Source organism: Meriones unguiculatus, chromosome X (assembly GCF_030254825.1).
Source record: "Meriones unguiculatus strain TT.TT164.6M chromosome X, Bangor_MerUng_6.1, whole genome shotgun sequence".
Lineage (NCBI taxonomy): Eukaryota > Metazoa > Chordata > Mammalia > Rodentia > Muridae > Meriones > Meriones unguiculatus.
This window is the reverse complement of record NC_083369.1, coordinates 1,789,221-1,807,296: the sequence shown is the minus strand read 5'-3', so window position 1 is coordinate 1,807,296 and position 18,076 is coordinate 1,789,221. Positions and strand designations below refer to the sequence as shown.

General features: G+C 38.1%; 1 protein-coding gene across 7 annotated transcripts in view; it reads left to right on the top strand.

Annotated features, from left to right (window-relative positions):
• Window positions 1–18,076, top strand: part of Pcdh11x (protocadherin 11 X-linked) — a 630,344-nt gene that overhangs the window by 247,771 nt on the left and 364,497 nt on the right. The gene's annotated exons all lie outside the window — the stretch shown is intronic.

Here is an 18,076-nt window from a genome sequence, read left to right as displayed (position 1 = left end):
GGATCCAGACAGTCCTGATGAGACCTGATAGGCTAAGGTCAGAAAGAAGGGGCAAAGAACCTCCCTTATCAGAAGACTGGGGGGGGGTCATAGGAGTGAAGAGGGAGGGAGGGTGGGACCAGTACGAAATGAGGGAGAAGGCTACAGCCAGGATACAAAGTGAATAAATTGTAATAAATAATAATAACAATAAATAAAAAAATTATGAAACTCAGATAATTGCATTTCTTTGGAAAATGTTACAGAGATTAACAGGAGAGGAAGAAGAAAATGTAAGAGAGGCCATGATTTTAAGGCACCCACAATCCTTTAGAATAAAGCTTGTCAAACTAAGTATATTGAATGAAAGAATTGAATATGAGGGTTTTTTTCTAAAATATGAATTAACTAAGGTAGGTTTAGCAAAATATATAGCATTATTTGTTCTTATGTTAGGCAAATTTTTATGGAGATTACTCCAATTTGTTCAAGGAACTAGCCATTTGAGCTCATTTTTTTTTTTTAAATTTTTATTTTTTCCAATAATTAGATTTTATTCACTTTGTATCCCAGCTGTAACCCGCTCCTTCAATACCTACTAACACCACCCTTCCTCCCTCATCTCTTCCCATGCCCCTCTCCCAGTCCACTGATAGGAGAGGACTACCTGGCTTTCCATTTGACTCTCGCTTATTAGACCTCATCAGGACTGGCTGCACTGTCCTCCTCTGTGGCCTGGCCAGGCTGCTCCTCCCTGGGGCGGGGGAGGGGAGTCAAAGAGCCAGCCACGAGTTCATGTCAGAGACACTCCCTGTTCCCCTTACTAGGGTACCCACTTGGATACTGAGCTGCCATAGGCTACATCTGAGCAAGGGTTCTTTCTAGGTTATATCCATGAATAGTCCTTGGTTGGAATATCAGTCTCAGAAAGACCTCTGTGCCCAGATTTTTTTGGTTCTGTTGCTCTCTTTGTGGCGCTCCAGTCCTCTCCAGGTCTTCCTAACTGCCCCTTCTTTCATATGATTCCCTGAACTCTGTCCAAAATCTACTTATGAGTCTCAACATCTGCTTTGATACACTGCTAGGTATAGGCCTTCAGAGGTGCTCTGTGGTAGGTTCCTGTCCTGTTTCTTGTTTTCTCCTTCTTCCAATGTCCATCCTGGAAGATTGATCATCTTACACAGGGTCTTCTTGTTTAGCTTCTTTAGGTGTACAGATTTTAGTATTTTTATCCTTATAGGTCTAGTATCCACTTATAAGTGAGAATATTCCATGTTTGTCTATCTGCTTCTGGGATACCTCACTCAGGATGATCTTTTCAAGGTTCCACCATTTGCCTGCAAATTTGAATAATTATTCAAGTTTGAAGAATTTTCAAAGTGGATTTTTCTAATTTTAATCAGGAAATATAAAACATGACAAGAAACTCCATTCAAGTTGTTGCCCCCCCTCCCATAAGGATTCTTCCAAACCCTAGACTGCAGAGTACAAGGTATAAGCACTTTCTATGGAGTTTGTTTTTATCTGCCCAATTAATTTACTGTTAAGAATTTAAAGGACCTATGTGGAGGATTACTTCAGCTCATTTGCTTATCATAGATTAAGTTCTGGAGTCAATTACCAATACTACATCGAAATTACTAAGTTAAAAATCAAGACTAATTACAAGACATCAAATTATTTATCCACTGTCTTCTATTTAGTCATTTTCAAATGTTTTAAAATTGGTTACTGGGAAAATAAATTCTAAAAATGTAGACACATAAAAAGAAATTTATATAATTGGATAAAAGCCACATTTACTTATCTTTATATATCTTGAAAATCTATGAAATCATGTGTTACTTAATAATAACATACCACAATATTGCATATAGTTAGACTGTCTTTAGAGTTACAGAATTAATTTGTTCCCTGCAGGAACAAATGATTAATTTTTAATACAAATTTCAAATCAACAACTTCAAATTTTCATAACATTTAAATCACTCTGGTCTAAATTTGATGTTTCATCAAATTTCATGTTCTAACTATCACATTTGCAGTTCTTCTTATTCATTCTCAAAACATTTGGGGAGAACTGATAATACATCGTGAACATATGATCCAGTCTATATTTGTGTAACTGACAATCTGCAGAACAGAAAAATTGAGAAAAAAGTACACCTTATTTTTCATTTGTATATTTAAAGTTGCTTAAGGCCCATACAAGTTTGAAATTCTGTAAATGAGGTATACAACTACTCATACATGATTTCAACATGTGTGTTATAATGTCTAAATTTAATTGACCAACATAACAAAAGTTATTGTGCTTCTGCACAGTTAAAAGTTAAACAGCATATTTAGAATTAAGGCCCATATGGAAGAAAGATAGTATGGAGAAGCAGCTAAAAGATAGCTATCTGAGAGCCTGGGAGAAAATCTTTCCTCTTTGCCTTATGAAGGGCTCTGGCACCTTAATTTTAGATATCTAGTCTCTGTAAGTGGAAGGCAATACATTTCTTTCTGGGCCAAAAAAATAAAAAAATGTTAGACAGAATTAGACATTTACCCTCCACAAATATGAGAGCTCACTAAGATTCATTTTGTGGAGAAAAGTTTTTACTCTTTGTTCTATTCTACCATATGATGTGCAATTTTAAGTTTTTGGTTTGTTAATTAACACAAAATACCTACAGAAGAATATGACAATTTTGACAATGTGTGTGCATTTTGCTTGAGTGTTTTTAATAATCTGACATTCTCTATTGTTTTGAATCATGAGTCTTCAACTCAATTTCAAATTACCATAACAATGTGTCATTTAAAATGAGGTATAACCTAGACTGATAAGGTACACCCTATATGTAGTATTACTGTGAATAGAGAAGAGGTACTTTAAACTGTTCTATTTTACATTTGATTCAATAAATACTAGTAATTTTCAAATTTCAAATATACATTTTGATCATATTCATACTCACCAACTCTTTCCAGATCTACTTTCTTCTCCATTCAATTAATTTTGTATCTTTTTGCTTTTCCTCCACTAAAGAGTGGTCTACTTACTATGGGCCATGATACTAGAGAAAACTAACTCTCCTCACCCAGCAGCTAAAAAGAGTGGTATCCCATCTCCATTTTCATTATCCACATTTGTATTTTGTCTGGCCAGGCTTGTAAAACTCATGTATATATTGTCATAATAGCTGTGAGTTCATATGTGCAGCTGCTCTGCTGTGTCCAAAAGACACTGCTTCTTTGAATTCTTCTTACACCTCTAGAACACTTATTCTGATCCTTCTTTCACAATGATCCCTAAGCTGTGATAGGTGGATGTGTAGTAATTTTATTATGCTTAGGACTGCACATTCTCCATGTCCATGTCGTATTTTATGTGTGTGGGCCAGTTGTTGAACTGTATATTAATATATATCTATTATAAATAAAAGCTTCACTAAAGACAATTGAAAATTATTTTCTTTTGAGAATTACTGATATAAGTACTATAGTTACATCATTTCTCATTTTGACTACATCTTTCCTCCAACTTCCACCTTGTCTCCCAGTCCCTATTTAATCCTTGCCCTCTTATTCTTTAAGTATGATTATTGATATACTTTACATTCATATATGTATACATACATACTCACAATACCCTACTGAGTCTACTTAATGTTGTATGCATAAATGTTTAGGGCTGAGCACTTGGGAATGGCTGATGTATGAGGTGACTAGTCCTGGAAGAAAACAGAGTCTCCCTTTTAGTCATGACTGATTGCCTGTACCCTTCATCTTGGATGTTAGAGCCTCTGCAAAGTTCCCCATTCAGTTTAGTGGTCACCTGGTGTGGTAATTATGCAGGTATTGTTTATACAACAATATTAATTAAATAACATGTTACAGCTTATATGTCATGTCTGAAAGACAATGACTGAGAGATGGCATGCAAATACTCTGGATCAAAGAAGCTTTCTTCCTTTATTCCATGAAACCTGAAACTTAAACTTTGAAATTGTATTATAGATGTACCCATTGGCACTGAGCTTCCAATGTCATTCATTATCTGCATTTTGAAAAGTTGTATATTTCTTTAGTAACCTCATCCTGGTGCTGAAATATGCTTTTTTGATGAGACATGAAGGCTGAGGATCTGGCTTGCTTCCATGTATGTGGACCTATCTGCATTGCCCATGTGGCACACTGGGGTTGGCTACCCAGAGGCTATTTAAGCTGTGGGCTGGCTTTCCCCAGGGTCCGATGATTGTTCAAGATTCCTGAATAAACTGCATTGAAAAAAAAAAAGTAAACTAAAATAGAAAAAAAAAAAAGATAAGTATGTAAAAGGCAGGTGGATAGTATATCTGTTAACAATGTAGTTATAGTTTATCTTCCAGGGTCTCTGACTGCTCCACCCAGAGGTAGTTGGATAGGTTTACAAGGTTTATTTTATCATCCTGATTTCCCTCCTATTAAATGGTCTTTAAATACAATCAGACAATTATTAGTTGGCTCTAAAATAGAGGTGTCACTATTATATCATTAGGGTTCCCTTTATGGGTGGTTATTTTGATAGTGACCTTTCTCCATGGGGAGCTTGAAAAGCAACTTAGATATTATGAGGTTTAGAACATATAAAAGGAAGCTTCCAGCTCATGGCAGCTCCATTCTTTCAAGTTCTACTTTGAAAATATGTAGTGTTTTCTTCAAAAGGATCTTGTTTTCAAGTTATGAGAGGCAACAATGAACAATAAAAATAGCCCATAATTTGAGTGTCTTGGATACACTGAGCAACAACTTGAAAGGTTTCTGCATAGCACTGAATTATTTTTCTTGAATTGACCATGACTCTTATGATAAACATTGTCACCATATACATATAGATATACATATACATACACATACACATACACATATATACAGACACAAACAAGTAAAGAGAGAAAGAGAGAGAGAGAGTCTTATGAAATACAGGATTGAAGGTAAAGGTTTTTCCAGTATCTCTTCTTTTTAACCTCTCCCTCCATTATCCTCCTTCCATCCTCTGAATGAAAACCCCACTTTCTTTTTTCCTTCTCTATTCTTATGTGCTTGCATAACACCTATGTGGTTAGATTAGGTTTTGAGATACATTGTACTTAGCTATGAAAATTTTAAAATAATCATTTGTTTCATGAATAAGAGTTTATGGTTCTTTGTGAAGTAGCTCATTTTCAAGATGGTATCATTCCTGAAGTGCAGAATTTAGAAAGCACCATAATGAAAATAGAAACTATTAGACTCATGATTCAATCTTAAATTATTTCTATTTCTCGATTGAAAATCAAGTTCCTATTTGATATCCCATTCAAACATTTGAATGTCAACTAGTTGTATTTCATAATACAGACAAATAATTTGTCTGCTTTTAAAAACTAGCAGGTGCTAAAATGATATATAATTAAATAGAATGGTCTCTAGTTTTAAATACAAATATACAGATAATTAAGGTAACATGTAAACCATGAAATCACAGGTCTATTTTAATATTGTTTTCAGTTTTATTAGCTTTCATAAAATATTAAATAGTAGAGTTATATCTATAAGTATTAATTGTAGCTAACATGTTAGCAGCTGTATGTATTTAGAGTGAATAGATAGCTGCTAAAAATCCGGTGAGTGACTTGAGTTATATATGTTGATTGATGCACCACTTTGTCTGGAATTCTTAACTTTTAAATGTAGCAATTACAATCACCTGAATACTTCTTTTTCCATAATCAACCTCCCTTGATATTTTTAGTACACATTCCATAGAAATTATAATGGGACATTATGAAACTGAAAAGCTTTTGTAATGCAAAGGGCACTATCAATAGAACATAATGGCAGCTTACAGATTGGGAAAATATCTACACCAACCCTATATCTGACAAAGGGCTAAAATCCAGAGTATATAAAGAACTCAAGGAATTTAACATCAATAGTCCAAATAATTTAATTTAAAAATGGGGTTCAGTGCTAAAGAGAGTTCTGAAGAAAGGAATCTTGAATGACTAAGAAGTTAAAGAAATATGCAGTGTCCTTAGTCATCAGGGAAATACAAATGAAAATGACTCTGAGATTCCATCTTACACACATCAAAATGGCCATGATAAAAAAATACAAGGGACAGCACATGCTGGTAAGGATGTGGATAAAGGGGAACACTCCTCCACTGATAGTGGGAATGCCAACCTGCGAAACCACTTTGGAAATGAATCTGGTGCACTTTCAGAAAATTAGGAATAGTGGTATCTCAAGATACAGCTATAGCACTCATAGGCATCTATCTGAAAGATGCTCAATCAAAGGGGAGATAGAAAGACCTAGAAGGGACAGGAACTCCACAAGGGAAGCAACAGAAACAATATATCTGACCACAGGGATCTTTTCTGAGACTGATGCTCCAAACAAGGACGATGAATAGAGATAACCTAGAATCCCTGCAAAGATGTAGACCATGGCATCTCATTCTCCAAGTGGGTGCCCTAGTAATGGGAACAGAGACTATCTCTGACATGAACTGAGTAGCTCCCTCTTTGATCACCCCCCAGGGGGTAGCAACCTTACCAAGCCACAGAGGAAGAAAATGCAGCCAGTCCCGGTGAGAGATGATCCCAGCTATCAGTGGACTTGGAGAGGAGTATGGGAGCAGATGAGGGAGGGAAGGTGTTATTGGTAGCGGATGAAGGAGGGGACTACAGTTTGGATACAAAGTGAATAAACTATAATTAATAAAAATAAATTAATTTTAAAAACTCAACTTTTAACAATTGAGAATTAACAAGAGCAAAGAAAAGTCATTCTGAGAACAAGAAACATTTAAAGAAGATCCTTTTTTCTATATTGTACTAACACCAAAAAGGAGTAGACGGCTGGAAATAATTAAACTCAGGGCTGAAATCAATAAGTTAAAAACCAATAAAAAAATTCAAAGAATCAATGAAACCAAGAGCTGGTTCTTTGAGAAAATCAACAAGATAGACAAACCCTTAGCCAAGCTAACTAAAAGGCAGAGAGACACCATACAAATCAACAAAATCAGAAATGAAAAGGGGGGCATAACTACAGACACTGAGGAAATCCAAAAAAACTATTAGGACTTACTTCCAAAGACTATATGGCACAAAATTTGAAAATCTAAACGAAATGGACAATTTTCTTGATCGATTCCACTTACCAAAACTGAATCAAGAAGAGGTAAGTCAATGAAATAGTCCTATATTCCCCAAGGAAATAGAAGCATTCGTCAAAAGTCTCCCATCCAAAAAAAGTCCAGGAACAGATGGCTTCATCGAAGAATTCTACAAGACCTTCAAAGAAGAGCTAACACCAATTCTCTTCAAACTATTCCACAAAATAGAAACAGAAGGAACACTACCAAACTCATTCTACGAAGCCACTGTCACCTTGGTACATAAACCTCAGAAAGACCCAAGAAAGAGAGAGAATTTCAAGCCAATCTCCCTTATGAACATTGATGCAAAAATACTCAACAAAATACTTGCAAACCGAATACAAGATCACATCAAAGATATCATACACTATAACCAAGTAGGCTTCATCCCAGGTATGCAAGAGTGGTTCAATTTACGGAAATCCATCAATGTGATCCACCATATTAACAAATTGAAAGAAGGAAAGGGGCTGAGCCAAGATGGCGACTAGCACACACAGTTTCTGAGCAGTGGAATACCTGAACTTCTGAGTTGGTGAATGGAAGGACCTCTAACCCAGGAAAACCACGGTGAGGCTTTCTAAACAAAAGGGAACATCTCAGGAGGTTAAAACTTTGGTCTGGGGTCACCCCGGGGACTTGTTTGGGGAAGGAGAGAAACGATCCTTTGATCTTGCGGCACTCCCTTCCCCTAGACCTCCTTCCTCCTCGGCACAGGAGCACAGCGGACTCATCTTTCTCAGAACAGACCTAACTGCCTGGGGTATACAGCCGCTGAGGCGGAGCCCCAAGCCCTTTAGCGGCAGGCAAAAGCCAGAAGTACGTGTCCCAGAGTCACAGATTCGAGCTGCAGCTGTACCATCCTCCCAGGACTAGCGACCCAGTCTCCAGTTACAGCAGGACTTGGCAGCGGAGCTGCACTGAGCTGGCAGGGCACAACAGCCCTCCAGTTTAAGACTAACCAGAGCCAAACCAGAGAACAGAGAGCCTGGTTACCCCATCCCTGCTGATGTGACCACCCTGAAATCTCCAAATTCAGCAAGACTTCAGAACCTGGCAGTAACAGCAGCACAGAACTGGCAGAGCACATCAAAGAAGCAGGGCCAAACCAGAGAGCAGAAAGCCCCAGATACCATGATCTCTGCCAAGTGACCTGCCTGTAAGTGAGTACACCCTTGAGAATCTGCAGATCCCCAGATCCTGGGTCCTTCTAAAACAGAAGCCAGGCATCAAACCCCCTCCCACCCACATACCCACTTTGGGAAACAGAGGGACACTAGGGACATTGAAGTTCCTGCTCTGTGGGTCTAATTGAGGAGTTAAAGCAGTTAATGCCAGAAATTGTGCTGAAATCATCACTAGCGCCTGCGACATATGTAGTGCAGAGCCCCTCCCACACACTCAACAGTTCAACATTAGCCATCACTCTGTCACTCGAGACACACGTCCACGCACACTTACACACACACACACACACACACACATGCACGCACGCATGCACACACGCTTGCATTTGCTCCGTTTGTGCCTGCATACTTTCCTCCCACAGGTACAGCTAGTGCTCAGCACACGCTGAGAGTTCTCAGCTTCCTGAAGAACTCTCCAGACTCCAGAGAGAGACAGTACCAGTCTGATCTGCAGAATCCAAAAACAAACAGGGAAGGTTTTAGATAAGCCAATGGCCAGGGGTAGGCGAAAGAACACTTCCAACATAAATCAGGACATCGTGACATCACCAGCAAACCCCAAAATCCATGGATACTCCAATTCATCAGAAGCACAGGAAAATGATTTTAACGCCATGCTTGCCCAATTATTTGAGGCTCATAAGAAGGAAATGAACAAATCTTTCAAAGAGCTGGCCAGTCAATTGGAAGTAAAGAAAAAAGAAATAGACAATATCCTTAAAGAAACACAGGCAAACATACACAAACAAATAGATACACAAGTAGAGGAAAAATTAGTGGCATATAAAAAGGAAATGAAAAAAGAAATAGAGGCCATCGTAGAGAGAGAGGAATCCAAATTCAAACACATGAAAGAAATGGTGCAAGGCATGAAAACAGAATTAGAATCAATAAAGAAAACACAAAATGAGAAAACCCTTGAGCTGGAGAACTTGGAGAAAAGATCAGGAACCACAAAAGTAAGCATCAAAAACAGAATAAAAGACATGGAAGAGAGAATCTCTGGAGCTGAAGACACACTTGCAGAAATGGATACTTCTCTCAAAGAAAAAGTAAAATCAGAAAAGTTCCGATCACAAAATATCCAAGAAATCAAGGATGCTATGAAAAGACAAAATCTAAGAATAATAGGAATTCATGAAAAAGAAGACTCCAGACTCCAAGGTCCAGAAAATATTTTCAAGAAACTCATAGAAGAAAATTTTCCCAACTTAAAGAAAGAGATGTCCATAAATATACAAGAGGCCTACCGAAAACCAAATAGACTAGACCAGAAAAGAAACACATCACGTCACATCATAGTCAAAACACTAAATCTACAGAACAAAGAAAAGATATTAAAAGCAGCAAGGGAAAAAGGCCAAGTAACATATGAAAGTAGACCTATCAGAATCACACCGGACTTCTCATCAGAAACTATGAAAGCCAGAAGGGCCTGGGCAAGTATCATGGAGACTCTAAGAGATCACAAATGTCAACCCAGACTACTATACCCTGCAAAGCTTTCAATCAACATAGATGGAGAAAACAAAATATTCCATGACAAAACTAAATTTACTCAATATCTACACAGCAAACCAACCCTACAGAAGATACTAGAAGGAAAACTCCAATCCAACAAAAACAAATTCACCCAAGAAAACAGGGCATACAGATAATATCCCAACAAAAATGAAAAGAAAACAAGCAATGAAACAGTGTTAGATCACCGACTCCATTACAAAAGGAACTAACACGCATTGGTCACTATTATCTATCAATATCAATGGACTCAACTCACCAATAAAAAGACACAGGCTAACAGAATGGTTAAGGAAACAGGATCCAACATTCTGTTGCATCCAAGAAACACACCTATGCAACAAAGATAAACACTACCTCAGAGTAAAAGGCTGGAAAACTGTTTTTCAAGCAAATGGTTCCAGAAAACAAGCTGTGGTAGCCATCCTAATATCTAATAAAATAGACTTTCAACCCAAGATAATCAAAAAGGATAAGGAGGGCCAGTATATTCTCATCAAAGGAAAAATCCACCAAGAGGACATCACAATCTTGAATATCTATGCCCCAAATACAAGAGCACTGACATTCGTAAATGAAACATTATTAAAGCTTAAATCATACATTGATCCTAATACCTTAATAGTGGGAGACTTCAACACTCCACTCTCACCAAGGGACAGATCAACTAGACAGACACCAAATAGGGAAATAAAAGCACTCACAGAAGCCCTAAATCAAATGGACCTAATAGACGTCTACAGTTCATTTCACCCAAACTCAAAAGAGTACACCTTCTTTTCAGCACCACATGGAACCTCCTCCAAAATAGACCATATAGTGGGTCACAAAGTAAGCCTCAACAGATACAAAAGGATTGAAATAATTCCTTGTATACTATCTGACCACCATGCACTAAAGCTAGACATCAACAACAACAGAAACAACAAAAAGCCGACACGCACATGGAAACTGAACAACTTACTACTCAATGACAGCTGGGTTAAGGAAGAAATAAAGAAAGAAATTAAAGACTTCCTAGAATTCAATGAAAATGAAGGCACAACATACCCAAAATTATGGGACACTTTGAAAGCAGTACTCAGAGGAAAATTTATAGCAATAAGTGCCTGCAAGAAGAAATTTGTAACATCACATACAAACAACTTAATGGCCCAACTGAAAAAACTAGAAAAAAAAAGAAGCAGATACACCCAAGAGGAGCAGATGGCTGGAAATAATCAAACTAAGGGCTGAAATCAATCAATTAGAAACAAATAAAACTATCCAAAGAATCAATGAAACAAAAAGCTGGTTCTTTGAGAAAATCAACAAGATAGAGAAACCCTTAGCCAAACTAACTAAAAAGCAGAGAGAAACTATCCAAATCAGCAAAACCAGAAATGAAAATGGGGACATAACCACAGACACTGAGGAAATCCAAACAATTATTAGGTCATACTACACAAGCCTATATGCCACAAAATCTGAAAATCTAAATGAAATGGATAATTTTCTTGAAAGATTCCATCTACCAAAACTAAGTCATGATCAGGTAGAAAGACTGAATAGCCCTATATCTCCAAAGGAAATTGAAGCAGTCATTAACAGTCTCTCCTGCAAAAAAAGCCCTGGACCAGATGGCTTCAGCGCAGAATTCTACAAGACCTTCAAAGAAGTGCTAACTCCTAATAACTAAACCACACAAAGATCCAACAAAAAAAGAGAACTTCAGGCCTATCGCTCTTATGAGCATTGAAGCAAAAATACTCAATAAAATACTTGCAAACCAAATCCAAGAACATATCAAAGATATGATCCACCATGACCAAGTAGGCTTCATCCCAGGCATGCAAGGTGGTTCAACATATGGAAATCCATAAATGTAATCCACTACATAAACAAACTGAAGGACAAAAACCACATGATCATCTCCTTAGATGCCGAAAAAGCATTTGACAAAGTCCAACACCCATTCATGTTTAAAGTCTTGGAGAGATCAGGGATACAAGGCACATACCTAAAGACAGTAAAGGCAATATACAGCAACCCTATAGCTAACATCAAACTCAATGGAGAGAAACTTAAATCAATCCCACTGAAATCAGGGACAAGACAAGGCTGCCCACTCTATCTCTTCAACATAATACTTGAAGTCCTAGCCAGAGCAATAAGAAAACTAAAGGAGATACAAATCAGAAAGGAAGAGGTCAAAGTGTCACTATTTGCAGATGATATGATAGTATACATGAGTGACCCCAAAAATTCAACCAGAGAACTCCTTCAGCTGATAAACAGCTTCAGCAAAGTGGCAGGATACAAAATCAACTAAAAAAAAATCAGAAGCCCTCCTATATACCAAAGACAAAAAGGCTGAGAAAGAAATTAGGGAAACAACACCCTTCACAATAGCCACTAATAAGATAAAGTACCTTGGGGTGACTCTAACCAAGCAAGTGAAAGACCTGTTTGAGAAAAAATTCAAGTCTCTGAAGAAAGAAATCGAAGAAGATATCAGAAGATGGAAAGATCTCCCGTGCTCATGGATTGGTAGGATTGACATTGTGAAAATGGCAATACTGCCAAGAGCAATCTACAGATTCAATGCAATTCCCATCAAAATACCAACTCATTTCTTTACAGACCTTGAGAAAAAGATTCTCAGCTTCATATGGAGAAACAAAAAACACAGAATCTCCAAAATGATCCTGTAGAACAACAGATCATCTGGAGGTATCTCCATCCCTGATCTCAAGCTATACTACAGGGCAACAGTAATAAAAACTGTATGGAATTGGCATATAAACAGAAAGGAGAATCAATGGAACCGAACAAAAGACCCAGAAATAAACCCATACACCTATGAATACTCGATATTTGACAAAGAAGCCAAATCCATTCAATGGAAAAAAGAAAGCATCTTCAACAAATGGTGCTGGACCAACTGGATGTCCACATGCAGAAAAATGAAAATAGATCCATATTTATCACCATGCACAAAACTAAAGTCAAAGTGGATCAAGGACCTCAACATAAAACCAGATACTCTAAATCAATTGGAAAAAAAAGTGGGGAACAACCTAGAACTCATTGGCACAGGAGATATCTTCCTGAACAGAACACCAACAGCACAGGCTCTAAGAGCACCAATCAATAAATGGGACCTCATGAAACTGAAAAGTTTCTGTAAAGCAAAGGACACTGTCATCAAAACAAAACGACTGCCTACAGATTGGGAAAGAATCTGCACAAACCCTTTATCTGACAGAGGACTAATATCCAGTATATACAAAGAACTAAAGGAGCTGAAAAGCAGCAAACCAAGTAATCCAATTAAAAAATGGGGAACAGAGCTAAACAGAGAATTCTCGAAAGAGGAATATCGAATGGCAGAGAAACACTTAAAGAAATGCTCATCCTCATTAGCCATCAGGGAAATGCAAATCAAAACGACCCTGAGATATCAACTTACACCCATCAGAATGGCCAAGATGAAAAACTCAAGCGATAACACATGCTGGAGAGGTTGTGGAGAAAGGTGAACCCTCCTCCACTGCTGGTGGGAATGTAAACTTGTACAACCAAATCTGGAAAGCTATCTGGCGCTTTCTAAGACAAATAGGAATAGTGCTTCCTCCAGACCCAGCTATACCACTGCTAGGTATAAACCCAAAGTTCGTTCAAGTACACAAAAGGGATACTTGCTCAACCATGTTTATAGCAGCTCTATTTGTAATAGCCAGAACCTGGAAACAACCCAGATGTCCATCAATAGAGGATTGGGTACAGAAATTGTGGTATTTTTACACAATGGAATACTACTCAGCAATCAAAAGAGAGGAAATCATGAAATTTGCAGGCAAATGGTGGGATCTAGAAAAGATCATTCTGAGTGAAATATCCCAGAAGGAGAAAGACAAACATGGGATATACTCACTTATATAGACCTATAAGATATGATAAACATAATGAAATCTATACACCTAAAAAAGATAATCAAGAGAGCAGACATGGGGTAAGATGATCAATCCTCGTTTAGAAAGACAGATGGGATGTGCATTGAACGTACGACAGGAGTCTACTGAGAGCATCTGAAAGACTCTAACTAGCAGTGTTTTCAAAGCAAAGACTCATGACCAAACCTTTGGCAGAGTACAGGGAATCATAAGAAAGAAGGGGAGTTAGACTGATGGGGAAAGGATAGGAGCTCCACAAGGACCAAATATATCTGGGCACAGGGTCTTTTCTGAGACTGACATTCAACCAAGGACCATGTATGGATATAACCTAGAACTTCCACTCAGATGTAGCCTGTGGTAGCTCAGTAACCAATTGGTTTCCCAAAGTGAGGGGAACAAGGACTATTTCTAACAGGAACTCAATGACTGGCTCTTTGGCCTCTCCACCCACCAAGGGAGGAGCAGTCCTGTTAGGCCACAGAGGAGGGCTTTGCAGCCAGTCCTGAAGATACCTGATAAAACAGGATCAGATGAATGGAGAGGAGGTCCCTCCCATCAGTGGACTTGGAAAAGGGCACGGTGGAGATGAGGGAGGGAGGGAGGGACTGGGGGGGAATGAGGGATCGGGACACGGCTGGGATACAGAGTTAATAAAATGTAACTGATAAGAAAAAAATAAAATTTAAAAAAAAAGAAAGGAAAAAAACTGAAAGAAAAAAAAAAAACCTGATAATCTCCTTAGATGCTGAAAAAGCATTTGACAAAGTCCAACATCCATTCATGTTTAAACTCTTGGAGAAATCAGGGATACAAGACATGTTACTAAACATAATAAAGGCAATATATATCAAGCTTATAGCCAACATCAAACTAAGTGGAGAGAAACTTAAAGAAATCCCACTGAAATCAGGGAGAAGACAAGGCTGCCCACTCTTTACATATCTTTTCAAAATAATTTTGGAAGTCATTGCTAGAGTAATAAGATAGTTGAAAGAGATCAAGCGGATACAAATTGGAAAGGAAGAAGTCAAATTATCACTATTTGCAGATGATATGATAGTATACTGGAATGACCCAAAAAAATTCTACCAGGGAACTCCTACAGCTGATAAACACCTTGAGCAAAGTGGCCGGATACAAAATTAACTCAAAAAAATCAGTAGCCCTCCTGTACACAAAAGACAATAGGGCAGAGAAAGAAATTAAGGAAACAACACCCTTCACAATACCCACAAATGAAATAAAGTACCTTGGTGTAAATCTAACCAAGCAAGTCAAAAACTTGTTTGAAAAAAAATTTCAAGTCTCTGAAGAATGAATTAGAAGAAGATATCAGAAAATGGAAAGATCTCCCATGCTCATGGCTTAGCAGGATTAACATAGTAAAAATGGTCATCTTACCAAAAGCAATCTACAAAATCAATGCAATTCCAATCATATTACCAACACAATTATTTACAGACCTGGAAAGAAAAATTCTCAACTTCATATGGAATAACAAGAAACCCAGAATTGCTAAAACACTCCTCTATAATAAAAGATCTTCTAGAGGCATCTCCATCCCTGATCTTAAGCTGTAATATAGAGCAACAGTAATAAAACCTGCATGGTACTGTCATAGAAACAGAATGGTAGATCAATGGAACCGAACAAAAGTCCCAGAAATAAACCCATACACTTATGGACAACTGATCTTTGATAAAGATGCCAAAACCATACAATGGAAAAAAAAGATAGCATCTTCAACAAATGTTGCTGGTCTAATTGGATGTCTCCATGTAGAAAAATGCAAATAGCTGCACTCAGGGTCAGCTGCTTTGGACCCAGAGAAGAGCATGTCTGATTGCATGTGGGTTGATGCCCCAGGTCCCGCCTCTGAGAAAAAGGTATCAGACGGGTCTGATGCTCTTTGGGTGGATGACACCTAAATGAACATCGGTACAAAGTCCCAATTTATTTCTAATGTCAGAGATCAGACCTCTACTCTTGCCTGATGCGTCTAAAACAAAAAGGGGGAACTGTAGAGAGCTGCGGAATGCTATGGCTTAAAGATGGACCTGGTTTCCGCCTTCCACCTTCCCGATGGTGAGTGCTCCCTGTCACGAACAATTCCACATTTGGCTAAGGCCGAGGATCTGGCTTGCTTCCATGTATGTGGACCTATCTGCATTGCCCACGTGGCACGCCTGGGTTGGCTACCCAGAGGCCATTTAAGCTGTGGGCTGGCTTTCCCCAGGGTCCGAGGATTGTTCAAGGTTCCTGAATAAACTGCATTGAAAAAAAAAAGAAAAATGCAAATAGATCCATACGTATCAGCCTGAACAAAACTAAAGTCCAAGTGGATCAAAGACATCAATATAAAACCAGGCACATTAAATCGGTTAGAAAAAGAAGTGGGGAAGACCCTAGAACTCATTGATACAGGAGACAACTTCCTGAACAGAACACCAACAGCACAGGCTCTAAGAGCAAAAATCAATAATTGGGATCTCATGAAACTGAAAAGCTTCTGTAAAGTAATGGACACTGTCATCAAAACAAAATCACTACCTACAGATTAGGAAAAAATCTTCACTAACCCCTTTTCTGACAAAGGGCTAATATCCAGTATATATAAAGAACTAAAGAAGCTGAAAAGCAGCAAACCAAGTAATCCAATTAAAAAATGGGGAACAGAGCTAAACGGAGAATTCTCTATAGAGGAATATAGAATGGCAGAGAAACACTTAAAGAAATGCTCATCCTCATTAGCCATCAGGGAAATCCAAATCAAAACGACCCTGAGATTTCACCTTACACCCATCAGAATGGCCAAGATGAAAAACTCCAGTGACAACACATGCTGGAGAGGTTATGGAGAAAGGGGAACCCTCCTCCACTGCTGGTGGGAATGTAAACTTGTACAACCACTATGAAAATCAATCTCGCGCTTTCTCAGACAACTAGGAATAGTGCTTCCTCAAGATCCAGCCATACCACTCTTAGGCGTATATCCAAAAGAGGCTCAAGTAAACAATAAGGACCTTTGCTTAACCATGTTTTTAGCAGCATTACTTGTAATAGCCAGAAACTGGAAACAGCCCAGGTGCCCTTCAACTGAAGAATGGATGCAGAAATTGTGATACATCTACACAATGGAATATTACTCAACAATGAAAAATAAGGAAATCTTGAAATTTGCAGGTAAATGGTGGGACCTGTAAAGGATCATTCTTAGTAAGCTGTCCCAGAAGCAGAAAGACACACATAGTATATACTCACTTGTATACTCGTGATATAGGATAAACCTACTAAAATCTGTACATCTAAAGAAACTAATCAAGACAAAGAACCTTGACTAAAATGCTCAATTCTCATCCTGAAAGGCAAAGAGGAAGTACATCAGAAGAAGAAGAAAACAGGAAACAAGTTCGGAGCCTCCCACAGAGGGCCTCTGAAAGCCTCTCCCCTGCAGACTATCAAAGCAGATGCTGAGACTTATGCCCAACTGTTGGGCAGTGTTCACGGAATGTTATGAAAGAAGTGAGAAATAATAAGTTTTGGAGAGGACAGGAACTCTACAAGGAGAGCAACAGAACCAGAAATTTGAAAACAGGGATCTTACCAGAGACTAATACTCCAACCAAGCACTATGCATGGAGATAACCTAGAACTCCCGCACAGATGTAGCCCATGACAGTTTAGTGTCCAAGTGGGTTCCATAGTAATGGGAATAGGGACTGCCTCTGACATAATCTGATTGGCCTGCTCTTTGTTCACCTCCCCCTGAGGGGAGAGCAGCCTTACCAGGCCACAGAAGATGACAATGCAGCCACTCCTGATGAGATCTGATAGACTAAGTTCAGAAGGAAGGACCTCCCCTATCAGTGGACTTGGGGAGGGGGATGTGTGGAGAAGGGGGTGGGAGCATGGGATCAGGAGGGGAGGAGGGAGGGGCTTATGGGGGATATAAAGTGAATAAAGTATAATTAATAAAAAAGTATTTATTGATTCTTTGTTTTGTAATATGGAAAATATTGACATTTTAATCATAGAAAGAAAAAAAATCTTTTAGGCCCCATCTTCTAAAATATCATAGATTAGTACAAATCAATGTTATACCAACTACCAATTATAAGTTTTTAATTAATAGGAAAAAATGGCTGTATATGTAACATACTGTGACTATACATGATGATTGCTTTTGACTAAGTGTAGAGATCATATGAAGAATTCTTTTTAGTGATAATCTTGAAATTAGAAACAAATGATTGGAATAATGAGAATAGGGT